The sequence below is a fragment of the Oryctolagus cuniculus genome, chromosome 15 (assembly GCF_964237555.1).
Source record: "Oryctolagus cuniculus chromosome 15, mOryCun1.1, whole genome shotgun sequence".
In the NCBI taxonomy this organism is placed as follows: Eukaryota; Metazoa; Chordata; class Mammalia; order Lagomorpha; family Leporidae; genus Oryctolagus; species Oryctolagus cuniculus.
Genome location: NC_091446.1, coordinates 16820402 through 16835877, shown reverse-complemented (window position 1 = coordinate 16835877; position 15476 = coordinate 16820402).

Sequence of the window (15476 nt, the reverse complement as noted above, 5' to 3'; positions counted from 1 at the left end):
TAATGTTGGTTTTAGCCATCTGTGCCTCTTGTTAAGAGTTGAACTATGCCACCTCCGGCTCCCCCACCACCCCCTCCAGCCAAATCCATCCATATATCAAAATCCCAATCCCCAGTACTCCAGAATATGACAATGTTGGGATATAGGATCTTTACAGATGAGCTTAGAAAATGGGGGAATTTGGACACAGAGGCACACATCTAGGGAGAGCACTGTTGCCTACAAGCTGTAACTATTTCCTACAAGACTATTGCCTACAAGCTGTGAACAGCTCCCTCCCTCACAGCCCTCAGAAGGACCCAACCCTGCCAACACCATGACTACAGACTCCAGCCTGCAGAAGAACCACTTTATGTGTTTCTGCTTGGTAAGCCCTAGAGAACCAGTTTACCTCTCAAATTCTCAAGATCATGGAGCTGGGCCAGCCTTTAGGTAAGAAGAACTTTGGTAAATAAAAATTGGGAATGATCTATCTTTTTATATTTATTTATTTATTTGAAAGACAGAGTTACAGAGAGAGAGGGAGAGGGAAAGAGAAAGAGAGAGATCGATCTTCTATTCATTGGTTCACTTCCCAAGTGGCTGCAATGGTTGGTGCTAGGCCAAGTTGAACCAGGAGCCTCATTGACATCTCCCACATGAGTGGCAGGGTTCCAGGGACTTTTGCTATCTTCCACTACTCTCCCAGGCATATTAGCAGAGAACTGGATCAGAGCAGATAGGACACAAAGTAGCACCCATATGGGATGCTGGTGCTGCAGGTGACAGCTTAACCTGCTATGACACAGCTCCAGGACTGAGTGGGCCCTTCTTACCTGAAGGAACAGTCCCTGCATTCCCAACAGATGCCTGAAACCAGAACTAGTACCAAACTCTATATGTGATTTTATCTATGCATAATACCTGTGATAAAGTTTACTGTGAATTAGCTATAATAAGGTTAACAACCAATAAGAAAATAGAACAATCATGACAATTTACTGTCTTAAAAGTTATTTTAAACCTACACATTTCTGGAACTTTCCATTTAATATTTTCAGACATGGTTGACGATGTTTACTGTAACTGTGGAAAACAAAACTGTTGGTTTGTAAGGGAAGACCCTTGTACTCCTGGCAAGGGAGTAGCTGTATCAGCGGGGTCCAGATGTGGCTGCCTCTGTATGTGTGGACTGTCAAGGACACTGATGCAGACCTGGTATAGAAGCAGAGAAGCTGAGAGAAGGCAGGTCAGGGCCAGATCATGGGAACCCCTATTCTTTTTTGTGTGTATGGAGAAGGCAGGTCAGGGCCAAATCATGGGAACCCCTATTCTTTTTTGTGTGTATGGAGAAGGCAGGTCAGGGCCAGATTATGGGAACCCCTATTGTTTTTTGTGTGTAAGAGAAGGCAGGACAGGGTCAGATCATGGGAACCCCTATTCTTTTTTGTGTGTATGTGTGTATGAGTGATGTGGTTTTTTCCCCCAAAGAAACCTTTCATTTAATGAGTACAAATTTCATAAGTACAACTTTAGGAATATAGTGATTCTTCTCACCATACCTACCCTCCCACCCCTACTCCCAACCCACCTCCTCCTCACTCTCCCATTCCCATTCCCAGTCCCATTCTCCATTAAGAATCATTTTCAATTAACTTTATTAATAGAAGACCAATTCTATACCAAGTAAAGATTTCAACAATTTGCACACACAAATACAAAACTGTTTGATAACAAGCTTTATAGTCAATTCTTATAATCCCATTCATTGAGATCAGAGGTTCTGCATGGGAAGTAAGTGCACAGTAATTCCTGTTATTAATTTAACAATTAATACTCTTATGTATGATGTCCATGATCACGCTATTTGTTGACATGAGCTGCCAGGGCTTCAGAAGCCTTTTGAATCCACAATCTCCGTCAGTATTTAGACAAGGCCATAAGCAAAGTGAGGATTCTCTCCTCCCTTCAGAGAAAAGTGCATCCTTCTTTGATGGCCACTTCTTTCCACTGGGGTCTCTCTCACACAGATCCTCATGTAGGACATTTTCTTTTTTCTTTTTCTTTTTTTTTTTTTGCCACAGTATCTTGGCTTTCCATGCCTAAAATGCTCTCATTGGCTTTTAAGCCAAACCAGAATGCCTTAAGGGCTGATTCTGAGGTCAGGGTGCTCTTTAAAATGATTGGCATTCTAGGAGTCTGCTGTGTGGACTGCTTCCCATGTTGGAACATTCTCTCATTTTTAATTCTATCTATTATTGTTACCAGACACTTGATCTTATTTATATGATCCCTTTAACAATTAATCCTATCTACATGATCACTTTAACACTTAAGATGGTCACTTAAACACTTAAGATGGTACTTTTACCACTTAGCTTAATGGGATTTGGGGTCCTATGGCAAGTTTTTAAACTATAACCTTAGAAGTGAGTCCATAGGAATATATGCAGAACTGTATAGCTTTACAGTTATAAACTTATTCCTCCCTCTCTTATTCCTACTCTTATTTTTTACTGAGATCTATTTTCAATGGATTTTATGCACATTTGACTAACTATGTTAACTAAAGAGCTCAACAAATAGTATGAAGAAGAGAAAAAAATGTTCTTCAACAGTCAAGACAAGAGTTGTTCAAGTTATTGCTTCTCCAAGTGTCAATTTCACAGATTTCCTTTTAGGTGCCCTATTAGTTATCACAGATCAGGGAGAACATACGGTATTTGTATGGGACTGGCTTAGTTCACTAAGTATGATGTTTTTCAGATTCACCCATTTTGTTGCACATAATCAGATTTCTTTATTTTTACTGCTGTGTAGTATTCCATAGAGTACATATCCCATAATTCTTTATCCAGTCTTCAGTTGATGGGCATTTAGATTGATTCCATGTCTTAGCTATTGTGAATTGAGCTGAAATAAAAATGGGGGTGCAGATAACTCTTTAGTATACTAACTTCATTTCCTTGGGTAAATTCCCAGAAGTGGGATGGCTGGGTCATATGGTAGGTCTATACTCATACTCTGAGGTATTTCCACACTGTTAGTGGCTTCACCAGTTTACATTCCCACCAGCAGTGGATTGGGGTACCTTTTCCCCCACATCCTTGCTAGCATTTGTTGCTTGTTGATTTCTGTATGAAAGCCATTCTAACTGAAGTGAATTGAAACCTTATTGTGGTTTTGATTTGCATTTTCCTTACAGCTAGTGATCCTGAGCACTTTTTCATGTGTCTGTTGGCCACTTGTATTTCCTCTTTTGAAAAGTGTCTGTTTAAGTCCTTTGCCCATTTCTTAACTAGGTTGTTTGTTTTGTTGTTGTGGAGCTCCTTGACCTCTTTGTAGATTCTAGTTATTAATCCTTTTCAGTTGCATTGTTTGAAAATAATTTCTCCCATTCTGTTGGTTGCCTCTTCACTTTCCTGAGTGTTTCTTTTGCAGTACTGAAGCTTCCCAATTTCATATAATCCCATTTGTTAATTTTGGCTTTGATTGCCTGTGTCTCTGGGATCTTTTCCAAGAAGTCTTTACCTGTGCCTGTATCTTGCAGGGTTTCCCCAGTGTTCTCTAATAATTTGATGGTTTCATGTCTAAGATTTAGGTCATTAATCTATTTTGAATGGATTTTTGTGTAAGGTGTAAGGTAGGGGTCTTCATAGTTCTGCATGTGGAAATCCAGTTTTCCAAGCACCACTTGTTGAAGAGACTGTCCTTGCTCCAGGGATTGGTTTTAGCTCCTTGGTCAAATATAAGTTGGCTGTAGATACTTGGATTGATTTCTAGCATTTCTATTCTGTTCCATTGGTTTATCTATCTGTTTTTGTACCAGTACCAGGCTGTTTTGATTATAACTGCCTTGTAGTATGTCTTCAAATATGGTATTGTGATGCTTCTGGCTTTTTTGTTTTTGTTGTATAAGATCGCTTTAGTTATTTGAGGTCTCCTATGTTTCCATATGAACTTCAGCATCAATTTCTCTAGATCTGAGAAGAATGTCTTTGGTATTTTGATTGATATCACATTGAATCTGTAAATTGCTTTTGAAAGAATGGACATTTTGATGATATTGATTCTTCAAATCCATGAACATGGAAGATTTTTCCATTTTTTTGTATCTTCATTTGTTTCCAGAAATTTTTTGATTTCTCTTGATTTCTTCTATGACCCACTGTTCATTCAGGAGCATGTTGTTTGGTATCCATGTGTTTGCATATGTTCTAGAAATTCCTGAGTTGCTGATTTCCAGCTTCATTCCACTGTAGTCTGAGAAGATGAAATATATGATTTAGGTTTTTTTTTTTTAATTTTGCTGAGACTTGCTTTATTGCCTAACATGTGGTCAATCCTAGAGAAAGTTCTGTGCACTGATGAGAAGAATGTATTCTGCAACTATAGGATAAAAAGTTCTGTAGATATCAGTTAGGTCCACTTTGTCTATAGTGTCAATTAACTCTGCTGTTTCCTTGATGATTTTCTCTCTGGTTGATCTGTCCATTGCTAAAAGTGGGGTATTGAAGTCCCCCATTGCTATTGTATTTGCATTTATATCTCTCTTTAGATCCCTTAACATTTCTTTTAAATAGCCAGGTGCCCTGTAATTAGGTGCATAAACATTTTTAAAAAAATTTATTTATTTATTTGAAAGTCAGAGTTACATGGAGAGGAGAGGCAGAGAGAGAGAGAGAGAGAGAGAGAGAGAGGTCTTCCATCTGCTAGTTCACTCCCCAGTTGGCCACAACTGTCGGAGCTGTGCTGATCCAAAGCCAGGAGCCAGGAGCCAGGAGCCTCCTCTTGGTCTACCACGTGGGTGGAGGGGCCCAAGGTCTTGGGCCATCTTCTACTGTTTTCACAGGCCACAGCAGAGAGCTGGTTCAGAAGTGGAGTTGTTGGGACTCAAACTAGTGCTCATATGGGATGCTGGTACTGCAGGCAGCAGCTTCACCCACTGTCACAGTGCTGTCACCTCATATACATTTATAATAGCTACGTCCTCCTGTTGAATTGATCCCTTAATCACTATGTAGTGCCCTTGTCTCTTTTAACAGTTTGTGTTAAAACTATTTTGTCTAATATTAAGATGGCTACACCAGTTCTTTTTTGGTTCCTGTTAGCATGGAATATCTTTATCTATCCTTTCACTTTCAGTCTGTGTACATCTTTGTTGGTGGAATGCATTTCTTGTAGGCAGCAAATAGATGGGTTTTGTTTTTTAATCCATTTAGCTAGTCTGTGTCTTTTAACTGGAAAGTTGAGGCCATTTACATTCAGTGTGACTATTGATAAGTATCAGCTTTACCCTATCATTTTTCCATAAATATTCCTATTTTTTACTTTGGATTTCCTTTGTACTTTTACTGGGAGATTTCCTTCCTTCACCTTCTTTCATAGTGATGCCCATGTTTCTGTGTTTCTGTCTGTAGCACATCCTGAAGCATCTTCTTCAGGGCTCAGGGGTCCCCACCTGGCTGGTTGCTGGGTGCAGACACGAACTGGCAAAGCTGGCAAAACTGGTGTGTATGTCCCAAATGGTGCCTTCTTTCTATCAGCTGGTTACAGGGCGCTGCTGCAGAGTGATGGGGAAGAGAGAGAAAATGTGTCCCCTCTTTGTTTTTTCTCCTCTAGCTTGGCCGGTACACTACCCCCCACAGGGCTCCCAGCTGAATTCCCTCTAGGCTCTTCCTGCAGCTTTTCTGCCAGTGGCTTGGGCTGCTGCACTCTTGTCTCACCTCACTCTCTTATGCTGGTACAGAGGCTCTAGGCTGCTGGGGTCCTGAGTTGTACATGTCCACGCCCTCCATGTAGGTCCACTGTGTCCCTCCAATTTGCATACACTTTCCTCTGTTTTTTCTTCCTAACTCTTCCCTGAGAATGCGCTCTTTCCACTTTTTTAAAGCTATCTTCTCCTAGACTAGAGCTGCAAGCTCCCTCCCTACTCCACCATCTTAATCCAATCTGAACCCCTGTTCTTGATTAATAGGCTAACATCAAATGCTTTTATTTTTTGACAACCAGGAACTGTTACAGCTCTCTGAGGAAGGATTTTCTGGTACACAAGGGGTTTGTATATGGTCAAAATTTAATCAGGGCCATTCACAAGAAGAAGTAAGGAAAGTCATCCAGTTGTGACAATAAATAATAAAGTGATGAATAGTTTCCTAGAGTGGTTGGCTTTGGTGATGTAAGTAGATCTCCCTGTGGCCCCACAGTGAATGTGTTGCTTCCTGAAAAGCCATTTTGGTCATCAACCTTATGCTCTGTCTCCTTGTTTAGCAGCGATGCCTCGATCAAGCACCCAGTCATGACAGGGCTGGAGGCATTGAGGCAGATTCAATTTTCCTAGGTCCTGGCCTCAACCTTGTCCCTGAGTCAGTCAGCCCAAGTCAGGCAAATATTATCGCATCTCACCACATAGAAGGTGGGATCTGACATGGGTTGTGTTGCTGTAGGCCTGCCAGGGATGGACCCCAGGCTTGATCTGACCTCAGCCTTGAGCTGGCCTGCCCATGCATGTGACACAGCTTCTGTCTGCCTCCATGGTTCCCCATTCCACTCTGCATTCCAATTTGCCACTCTGGACTTGGATCACCGAATATCAGCCTACTGCTTTGAGCCTTGGTAGCCCACTAACCTTGGACAGTAGGGACCCTGTGCCTGGAGGACCACTGTGATGTGTCCCTCCCTTGTCAAGCTCCTGTGGGCACTGATTCCTTCCCTTCCATGTCCACTGTTTCTGGGCAGCTGCCCCAGTCGGATTGCAAAGGACACTGAGAACCCCACACGAAGCTCCCATGTCCAAGATACACCACAGTGTTTCCTTGATGGAGACCAGGGCTTGCTGGCCCACTCCTGATGTGGAAGGCTGCATGGCTGGTCGCAGGTGCCTAGGGACCTGCAGATAAGTGACAGCACTCAGCAGCCAGGGGCTCGTATTACCACTGAGCTGCCCGCAGCCGACTGTCCTTACTGTGAGTGCCTTGGCAGCAGCGTCATTTCCAGCCATGGGTCTCTTGCTTAAAGGGGAGCCAGGCCAGGGCTCTGGAGTGAAGGACACGAGGTCCAAATCCAAATCCAAGGGAGTGAGTGACAAGCAGCTAATTTCCAAAGCTGTGCGGCGGATATTTTTCCTCCCTTCAACCCTCTGGGAGAGAAAGTGATGCAAATGAAATACCTCAAGGGGGAGTAGCTTGTTGTAACTTATGATTAATCCTGAAAAACCACACGAGTTAAGCATTCCAGTCCTGGAGCTGACCTACAACCAGGAACATGACACCGCTCACTCGCATGCTCAGTGGCTCGCTTGCTCCCAGAACCTGAGAAGCATTGAAATAATGCAGCTCTCTCTGCTCAAGCCAGCTAAGAAAGGAGCGGCTGTAGGGTCTGTCTCCGAGGGAAAGCCCCTCCTACCGTAGGAGTAGCCCAGTGCTTCTTACAGAATTGCTGTCTTGAGTATTTGATCTGAGCAATGTTGGGAACCACCTCATCTTCTCAAGGCCAATAAAAAAGCTTCTGGAAGCTTGGGCCGAGGCTGAGCGGGGGTGACAATGGTGCTTGGGGACACAGCATTGACCACCCTGTCTCATCCAAAGTAGAGCATCCATGTGTCCCCAAGGGGGATCCCAGCCAGAAGAGCAGCGCTGACTGCGAGCAAATCATGTGACTGCTGCGGGCACTGGTTCTTCCTCTCAAACATGGGACCAGTGTTGTTGGCCGTATCTCCAAGATTTCCTGGAAAAACAGGGCACTGCAGCAATAACATCGTCGATTTGTTCCTCAACTTCCCCTCCTGGGGTTTTTATGTACTGAAGAACCTTAAAAATCAAACCAAGATGGAGTGACCTAAGCCAATACCATTAAAAACAAGAAGTCACCTTTGCCCCAAATAAAAATTAAAGTTTAAGATTACAGCCCTAAACTTTTTTCCCCAAAGCTAAAATTAGGTGCAGCTATAAAATAAGGGACCCTATGCTTAGCTAGCTGCGGCACTTGTGCCTGGCTGTGCTAAGACCTAACCCAGTTTGTATGCCTCCTAATACTCAAATAATGGTGTGGGAAGCGGAACACTGCTCTCCCTCCAGGGGAACGAGGGGAGCGAGACGTCATCCCCCTCAGGGTGAACAAGATGACGCTGACAGGGAAAGGAATTGCTAAAGAAGTAAACAACAAAATGGCGACGAGGTGCATGCCTCCCATGTGATCCCGTAGCTGATTGGATAGAAGACGGTTGCCTTTCACATGATCAGCTCATGGATTGGACTGCTATGTGCATGCCTCCCATGTGATCCCGTAGCTGATTGGATAGAGGACGCATGTTTTTCACATGATCAGCTCACGGATTGGACTGCTGTGTGCATGGACACTATAGTGCTTTTGATTGGTCGCTGCGGGTATATAAACCGTGTGGCTTTGTGCTGGGGGCGCTCTCTGGACTCCCGAGTTCAGGAGGCCCGTCTGTGCAGATGCCGAATAAATCCTCTTGCTTTTGCATCAGCTGGTCTGGACTCTGAGTCTTTGGGGTGTGCCTCTCGACATGTTAGCATCCTCACTCAGAGGGTCTAACAGTACGATAAATCCTACAGAGTGCTTAAGATCATGCCAGGGACACAGTAAGTGCTGATTAAATGTTGGCCGTCATTTCTGTTGGCTCCTTACAAAGCCATGCTAAAGATAGTGTAAAGTAGTGTTAGTGGAGATGGGTGGGGTAGGTTCTTGTCTTCATGCAAGAAACAATTCAGATGCAACACAGAGAGGAGTAGAAAGCAAGGTAGCAAGGTTTAATGGGGGAGGCGTCCGTCAGGATGGATGAGCATCTCTCCAGACAGAATCCAAGAGACAGTGCCCGGGCCCAGACTGAGGAGAGCAAGCTTACGTAGGTTAATGGAGAGAAAACACTTGGCGGGCCAGGTGGGTAGCTCAGGAGGAGAAAGAGCTGACCGTGCAGTCCAGGGCTTTTAAGGGAAAGGGGTGCAGTTCTTCCTGCCCACTCCCTCTTCTCCAGGACAAAGGGTTTGCAGAGGTGAAATTCCTCCCCAGGTTTCACTACTCAGTGCTATCAGACTGGGGAGCCCACCTGGCACCAGGCAGAGGCGCCTCCCCTTGGGTGCCTGCCTTGGAGGAAGGCTGTGAAGGTTTTATTGCCCACTGTTATCTGGCCAGGTAACCCATTTGGTGCTGAGGAGCGAGGATTCTTCTGGGGATCTTTCCCTGGGGGAAGGCTGAGACCACCTGTAAACTTACCAGGGTATAGGCAGAACTTTTGTAAAGTCCTGGGCTGCCTCTCTCGCACACAGAAGCTAATGTCTAACTTCCTAACAGTAGAAGATGTGCCACCAGCAAAGGCATGAATTACCTCCCCCTAATTGCAGCTCTTAAGCTGTTTCGCTGAGGAATCTGTCAGCAAGAGGTTCCTCATGCCAGCTGCACTGGCTGCCGCCTCTCACACACTGGCGACCCATTGGATTGTGCTCTTCATTCAAATCAACCTCCTGGATACTGAGCCATCATAGTGTGAAAACACATTTAAAAATTGACAAATGCCAAGGCCAAGGAGTGGCCTTGATCCTTTTCCCCAGTCTCCCAATCTTGTCGTTGAAATCGACCCTCTTAGAGTCCAGGAGGAAGTGCTCCCGTTCCCCGCATCTCTGGTCAATGACTCGTCTGGAGGTTTCTTTCACTACATCTTTCTTTGTTTTCTCGGCTGCATCTGCATGTCCCGAGTCAAAAGTGGTAACGTCACCAGCCTTCTCAGGCAGCCTTCTATTTTGGAACTGTTGCAGGATAACTGGCCTGTGAGGCTTTGTGGGGCATTAAACCGAAGGCAGTGGGGCCAGCACTGAGGTGTAGGAGGCTAAGCCTCTGTCTGTGGCAGCAGCATCCCTTATGGGTGCCGGTTCATGGGAGGCTGCTCCTCTTCCGATCCAGCTCTTTGCTTAGGAAAGCAGCAAAGATGGCCCAAGAGCTTGGGCCCCTGCACCGACATGGGAGACCCAGAAGAAGCTCCTGGCTCCTGGCTCCTGGCTTTGGATTGGCTTGGCTCTGGCCATTGTGGCCATTTGGGGAGTGAACCAGTGGATGGAAGACCTTTCTCTCTGTCTCTCCCGCTCCCTGTCTGTAACTCTACCTCTCAAAGAATAAATAAATAAAATCTTCAAAACAAAACAAAACAAAAAAAACCACAAAAACAAAAGGCAGTACCAGGCCCTGTGAGATCCTGAAGGGAAGGAGGCTGCAGCACTGGCCACAAGCATAGGCAGGGCTGGTTGGGGTTCTGGGGTGTCTGGGGGTGGAAGGTATTTACATCAATTGGCTACCATTTATGGCTTCATTCCCTGTCTGATTTTAATTAGCTGCTTCCGGCTTGAATCCCCCCTATGCTCTGCCTCTGTCCTTGTTTAATCCTGCAGACTGATGGACCCCTGATTTATGCACATCAATACTGTTTACAAACATGAAAGCCGCCCAGCAGTGTTTGAACTTTAGGCACTGCCATTGGTTATCGATAAGGAAGGGCAGCTCGGCATGGGGCGCGTCGATGCTGTCAGGTCAATATTCCACGCACAGGCAAGAGCCAGTTCTTCCTGCGTGGTCTAGGGGAGGAGGCTGCTATTGGCTGAGTCGCTGGCTGGCCGATCTCTGCCTTCTATTATGACCGCCTTCCTTCCCATTCTGAGTTGCTCAGTGACCCCCTCAGGGTTTAATCTGGTCATTTAAGGAGCTTCCTGTTGGGGTAAAGCTGCCATTTGGAAAGAATATATATTTTTTTTCCAATGGATACAGAGGGCCATGGCTCCCCTAGGGTGCTAGACTTGGAGTCAGTTTTCCACCACGATTCTGCAGTCGTATGCTAAAAAGTTGTACAGTCTGTGGCAAGTCAGAACCTCTCATGGCCTCCCTTTTTAAGTCTTGAAAATGTCACTGTCCAAGGTTAAGAGCGGTACACGTGTGGGGAGGATCAGGTGTGTTGTGCAAGGGAGAATGCCCAGTTTACAGAACCAGGCAGACATAGGTTCAAACCCCAGTTCTGGCTGGGTGTCCTCCAGCAGCTCACCTGATCTCTCTAATCCTCAGTTTACCCAAATGTTAAATGGGCTTAATAGTGGTACAATCTTAGAAGGCTGTTAGAGGATTAAGTGGAATGGAACGAGAAAGAGTATATCCTACTCTCTGGACCTACAAAACACTAAACACATTTTAACTGTTCTACTATTATCGCTATTTTATTAAATTATTACTATTATTATAATTCCTGGTTCTGCCACTTTTTAGCCACATGATCTTGGAAAGGTTAGTTTCCTTCTTGAACCCTAGTTCCCTCTGTTGTCAAGTGCAGATCCTAACAGCAACTTCTTGAGATTCTCAGGAATTCAATGGAAATGTGTAATCCATGGACTGGCATGTTTGAGGTGCTTGGTGCGTGCTAACTCTCTCCCCCCTAGTTTGGGTTGTCTTTCTGGCCCTCTGTAGAGAGATGTGCCCCTCCTTGCAGCCTTCTTTGTACATTGAAGATACTATGCTTAGCCACTTAATTTCAAGTCTGAGAGGAAATCCCAACCCTAGTTGAGAAGAGCAAGTTTTCCAGGCCTTGCCACCAGGCTGCCTTCACTGGGCACTTGCCTCTGCAGGGTGATGTCCACAAGACCCCCACCCCAACCCCGATATTCTGTTTTTATTAACCCTTAAACATCTCCTCTGGCTCTCTGTAGTCCATAATGCAGTCCAAGGGGAGCAGTTTAGTCGATTCAATATTTCATTTTCTTTTTTTTCCCACTTGTAACTTACTGTGTGCTTCTATTTTATTCATTTAGTTTTTAAAACTGACACAGTAATTGTCCACATGCCTGGGGTTTTGTGTGATAATTTGCTATGTGAATACGATGTGTAATGATGGCATTGGGTAATTAGCATTTTATGTCATCATGGAGGGAAGAAGTGAACTGTGCCTAGGGAACAAGAATGTTTTTTCCTGGGGTCCAGATAGTTTCACATATTTGAGAGTTGGAAGAATGAGTCAGTAGGTAGCCCTCAATGTACGGCGTCAGTTGGAGGAGACATTTTTTCTATTAAGAGTAAAAATATATAACACCCCTTTCCTCCAGGAAAGGACTTCAATTTCAAAAGTTCTCAAATGAGACCCCAACTTCCAAGGGGGAATCCCGCGTTCTGTATGACTGAGAAATTAAGTATTTCTGTGACTCCAACAGTGAGAGCCCGCCAAGCCACATACAAACATTTAGCATCTATGCCTGCCCTGGGAGGCCCCAGGTTTTTATTGAGTTTATTAACTGGCTGGGTGGTTTGGGATTAGCACCCCCCCCCAATGATCTTGTACGTGCACAGTGAAAAATCTGCCTTCAGGGAGGAGAAACAATTAGCCCCCATGTGTCTGTTTTGTCCTTTGATTACTGCAAGTCGCATGGACCAGGCTGGTGCAGCGAGTTGGTCACCCTGTGAGAATCAGGGTTCGTTGTGTGGATTCTTTACTAGAAAGGAATGAGGTGCCCGAGGAGGTCCTGGGCTCTGCTGGGAGAACAGGGACTGACATGGCCAAGTCCTCCCTCAGGGAGTACATGAGGCTGCTCCTTCTAGAGGGTTCTATAGAAAGCACTAGATGGGCTAGGTGGTGCAATGGAGCTCACGATGCAACGTCTTACAGAATCAACGAACCCATACCTCTCCTTTGACTCTTATGTGAGATGCACAAAGTTTATCTGAAAAGAATTTTGATATTTTGGCTTCTAGAAAAAACTCCAGTCTACTAGGGAAAGAAGACCAGATGCTACTCTATCAACTTTGTAGAAGAAACTTCAGAATAATTGAAACATAAGCCAAGTTTCCTGTGTTAAAGATACTGAGGATAAGTTCTTGATGCTCCTGTAGACTGAAATTTTTAAAAGAATGAGTAAAACAGCAAAGTAAGTGTAGCCACACACAGTTCCCAAGGGCTTGGTGCAGCAGACCTGGTGCTAACTGCTTACATACCTATCTCGTTTCCTCCTGATGACCGCCCTGGGAGACGGGTGCAGCTACTGCAGGCATCCCACAGATGAAGACATGAGTTTCACAGCTAGCAAAGTCACCAGCCTGAGATTGCACAACACACAAGTGGCAAGCTCTTGACCACTGTGTCATGCCGCCTGCCACTTCACTTCTTAGCCCTTTCACAACACAAGCCACCTCACCAATTTTCCCCGTAGATCCTTACCACCATCTCCAGAAAGCCCTTCAGAGGTGCTTTGCTCAGAATAAACCCTGGCTTTCACTGCCACGTAATGCTGGCTGGGACACACACACCTGCTGGTAAACATACAGAGACTCAATTGCTATAAAACACAGCTTTCCTCTTGACCTTGAACTTGCCGCATACGTGTCTCAGTGATTCTTAGCCAGAAGTCAGGTGAGGCATTCTAAACGTTGAGTAGTCATGGAAGGGGGTGGGGAGAAGGTGAGAAAGGTGCTAGAATGTTGGTGGCAGAGTCGCACATGAGGTAGAAAGCTTAGCGTATGTCATGGCCCCTGTCTACAGCTCCTGAGATCTTTAGGAAAGTTTGACCATACTGGGGTTAGCGAAAGGGCCAAAGCCTGCATTGCAGGCGGACCTGAGGCATCGCCTCCAGGAACAGGTGCACAGAACTTTCTGGGGCTAGGGCTGGGAAGTAAGAAAATCTAAGAGCAAGTCTGGGACGGCAAACTGTGGAGTTGGGCGTGAGGGCTAAGTGCACCCTAACTCTGCTGGGGAAAGGCACCTCCACCTGGGTGTGAGTCACACGTGTTTCTGAAGTCCCTGAACTTCTAGCCAAGTGCTTTGAAGATCCCAGAGTGAGGAGCACCGGGGCTGGGGCAACCTAACCCTCAACAGACTAAACATCATGGCTGGAGCCCCAGGGCCTGCAAAATTCTGCGTCTATCCCAAGGCCTGTTGACTGCCTTGCCTTTCCCATCTTGCCACTCCAGCCTGCCTCCCTGGCCCTCCCTGGCCCTCCCTGGCCCTCGTCCCCTCCAGGCAGCCAGTGTAAACCTGTTCTCCCATCTTTGGGGACTGCTGGCTCCCAGGAGCTGTGTGGGCCGTAGGCATGGGATTGGGAGGGTCAGCTTCTTTCCTCCTCTTCCCTAACTGGAGAGGAGGACTGAGGGCAGCCCGCTGCAGCCGGATGGGGGGATAGCTCTGGGACACATTGTCCTGTGCCTCTCCAGCGCTAGACTCCTCCAGGAGTCAGTGCCTTTTCACCCTGAAGGCGGATTATTCCTCAACAGGATGGTGTAGACTGTTTGAAGTCTTCACCCCTGTGTCGGGGGCTTGTCCTAGGAAATTCTGGGAAAGTTTACCTGAACATCAACAAGTCACTGATGAGTCTGGGAGGCCGTTACCCCCTCTTCATCTGAACCGGAGAGATGCGTTGCTTTTCAACACGCCATCTTCACAAGGTAATACATTAGCCGCGATTCTGGACTTGCCTCCCCCTCCCCCTTCTACTTTTTTTTTTCTTGCTAATTGGCAGAAACTAATGAACGAGGCACTGAGTGAGCAGATGCTCCTCGTGGAAAAAGGCAAAATTGGAGTTTTCTTACCTCCTTTTTTATTTTTTTTTTGAACACATCAAGAGGGTGGGAACATGCGGCAGGTCAGAAATTAAGAGAAGGTAACAGTACAGATTGCAAAGAACACAAAGGAGTTGGGGTGTGTGTGTTTGTGTGTATGTGTGTTTTCTCTTTTGTTTTAACTTCCTTGCATCTTTTTTTTTTTAAGATCATATTCGGCTGCAGCTCATAATTAGCAGCTAGGCCTCTGGGACCTAATTAACCAATTCAATTAACAAAAAAAGCACACAAGTCACCCTGACATTTGTCAGCCATTAGGAGGGATGTCAGACTGGCGGTTCCAGCCGACGCATTAACGGTGATTAGCTCGTTTGTGACTCTCTTGTATTCTGCCATCCTCCTGGAGAGGTGGCCTTGGAGCCACACTGGCCAGAGCCCAGGGGTCAGTAGCTTGACCTTCCGAGGTCGACCGGAAGCTACCTCCTTGCCCTCTTGCTGGCCTAAGGGGCAGCATCCCAACCTAGGTAAGACATACCGATACTGCGCCCAAGTTCCCAGGGAAGTCTCCTTGGATAAACCCAACACCCCTGGCTGTTTCTCCAGGGTGCGGGGATTCAGCTCCTCAAATTTCATTACCTCTTCCGTGGGGCCCATCAGTTCCCGTGTTTACTTCCTGCACTGGCTCGATGGCTCCGCAGGTTGCTGGGTCAGGACTGGAGGCACCGCCTTTGTTCTTGGGGGTGATTAACTCAGGTGTCTCCTGTGCTGCACACAGGTATTTAGGTAGCGCCTGGGCTCTCTTTGCCTCTGATCTCCTCTCACTTAACTCCACTTCCCCAGAAGCTCTGCTTGACTAATAAGCCAGGCAGCCCAGGTACAAAGAGGAGCTCAGGTGCAGGGATTGTCAGAGAAAGGTGGAGGCGGCGAGTTCCTGAAATATCAGAGACCTGGTGCCAGGCCTCCCG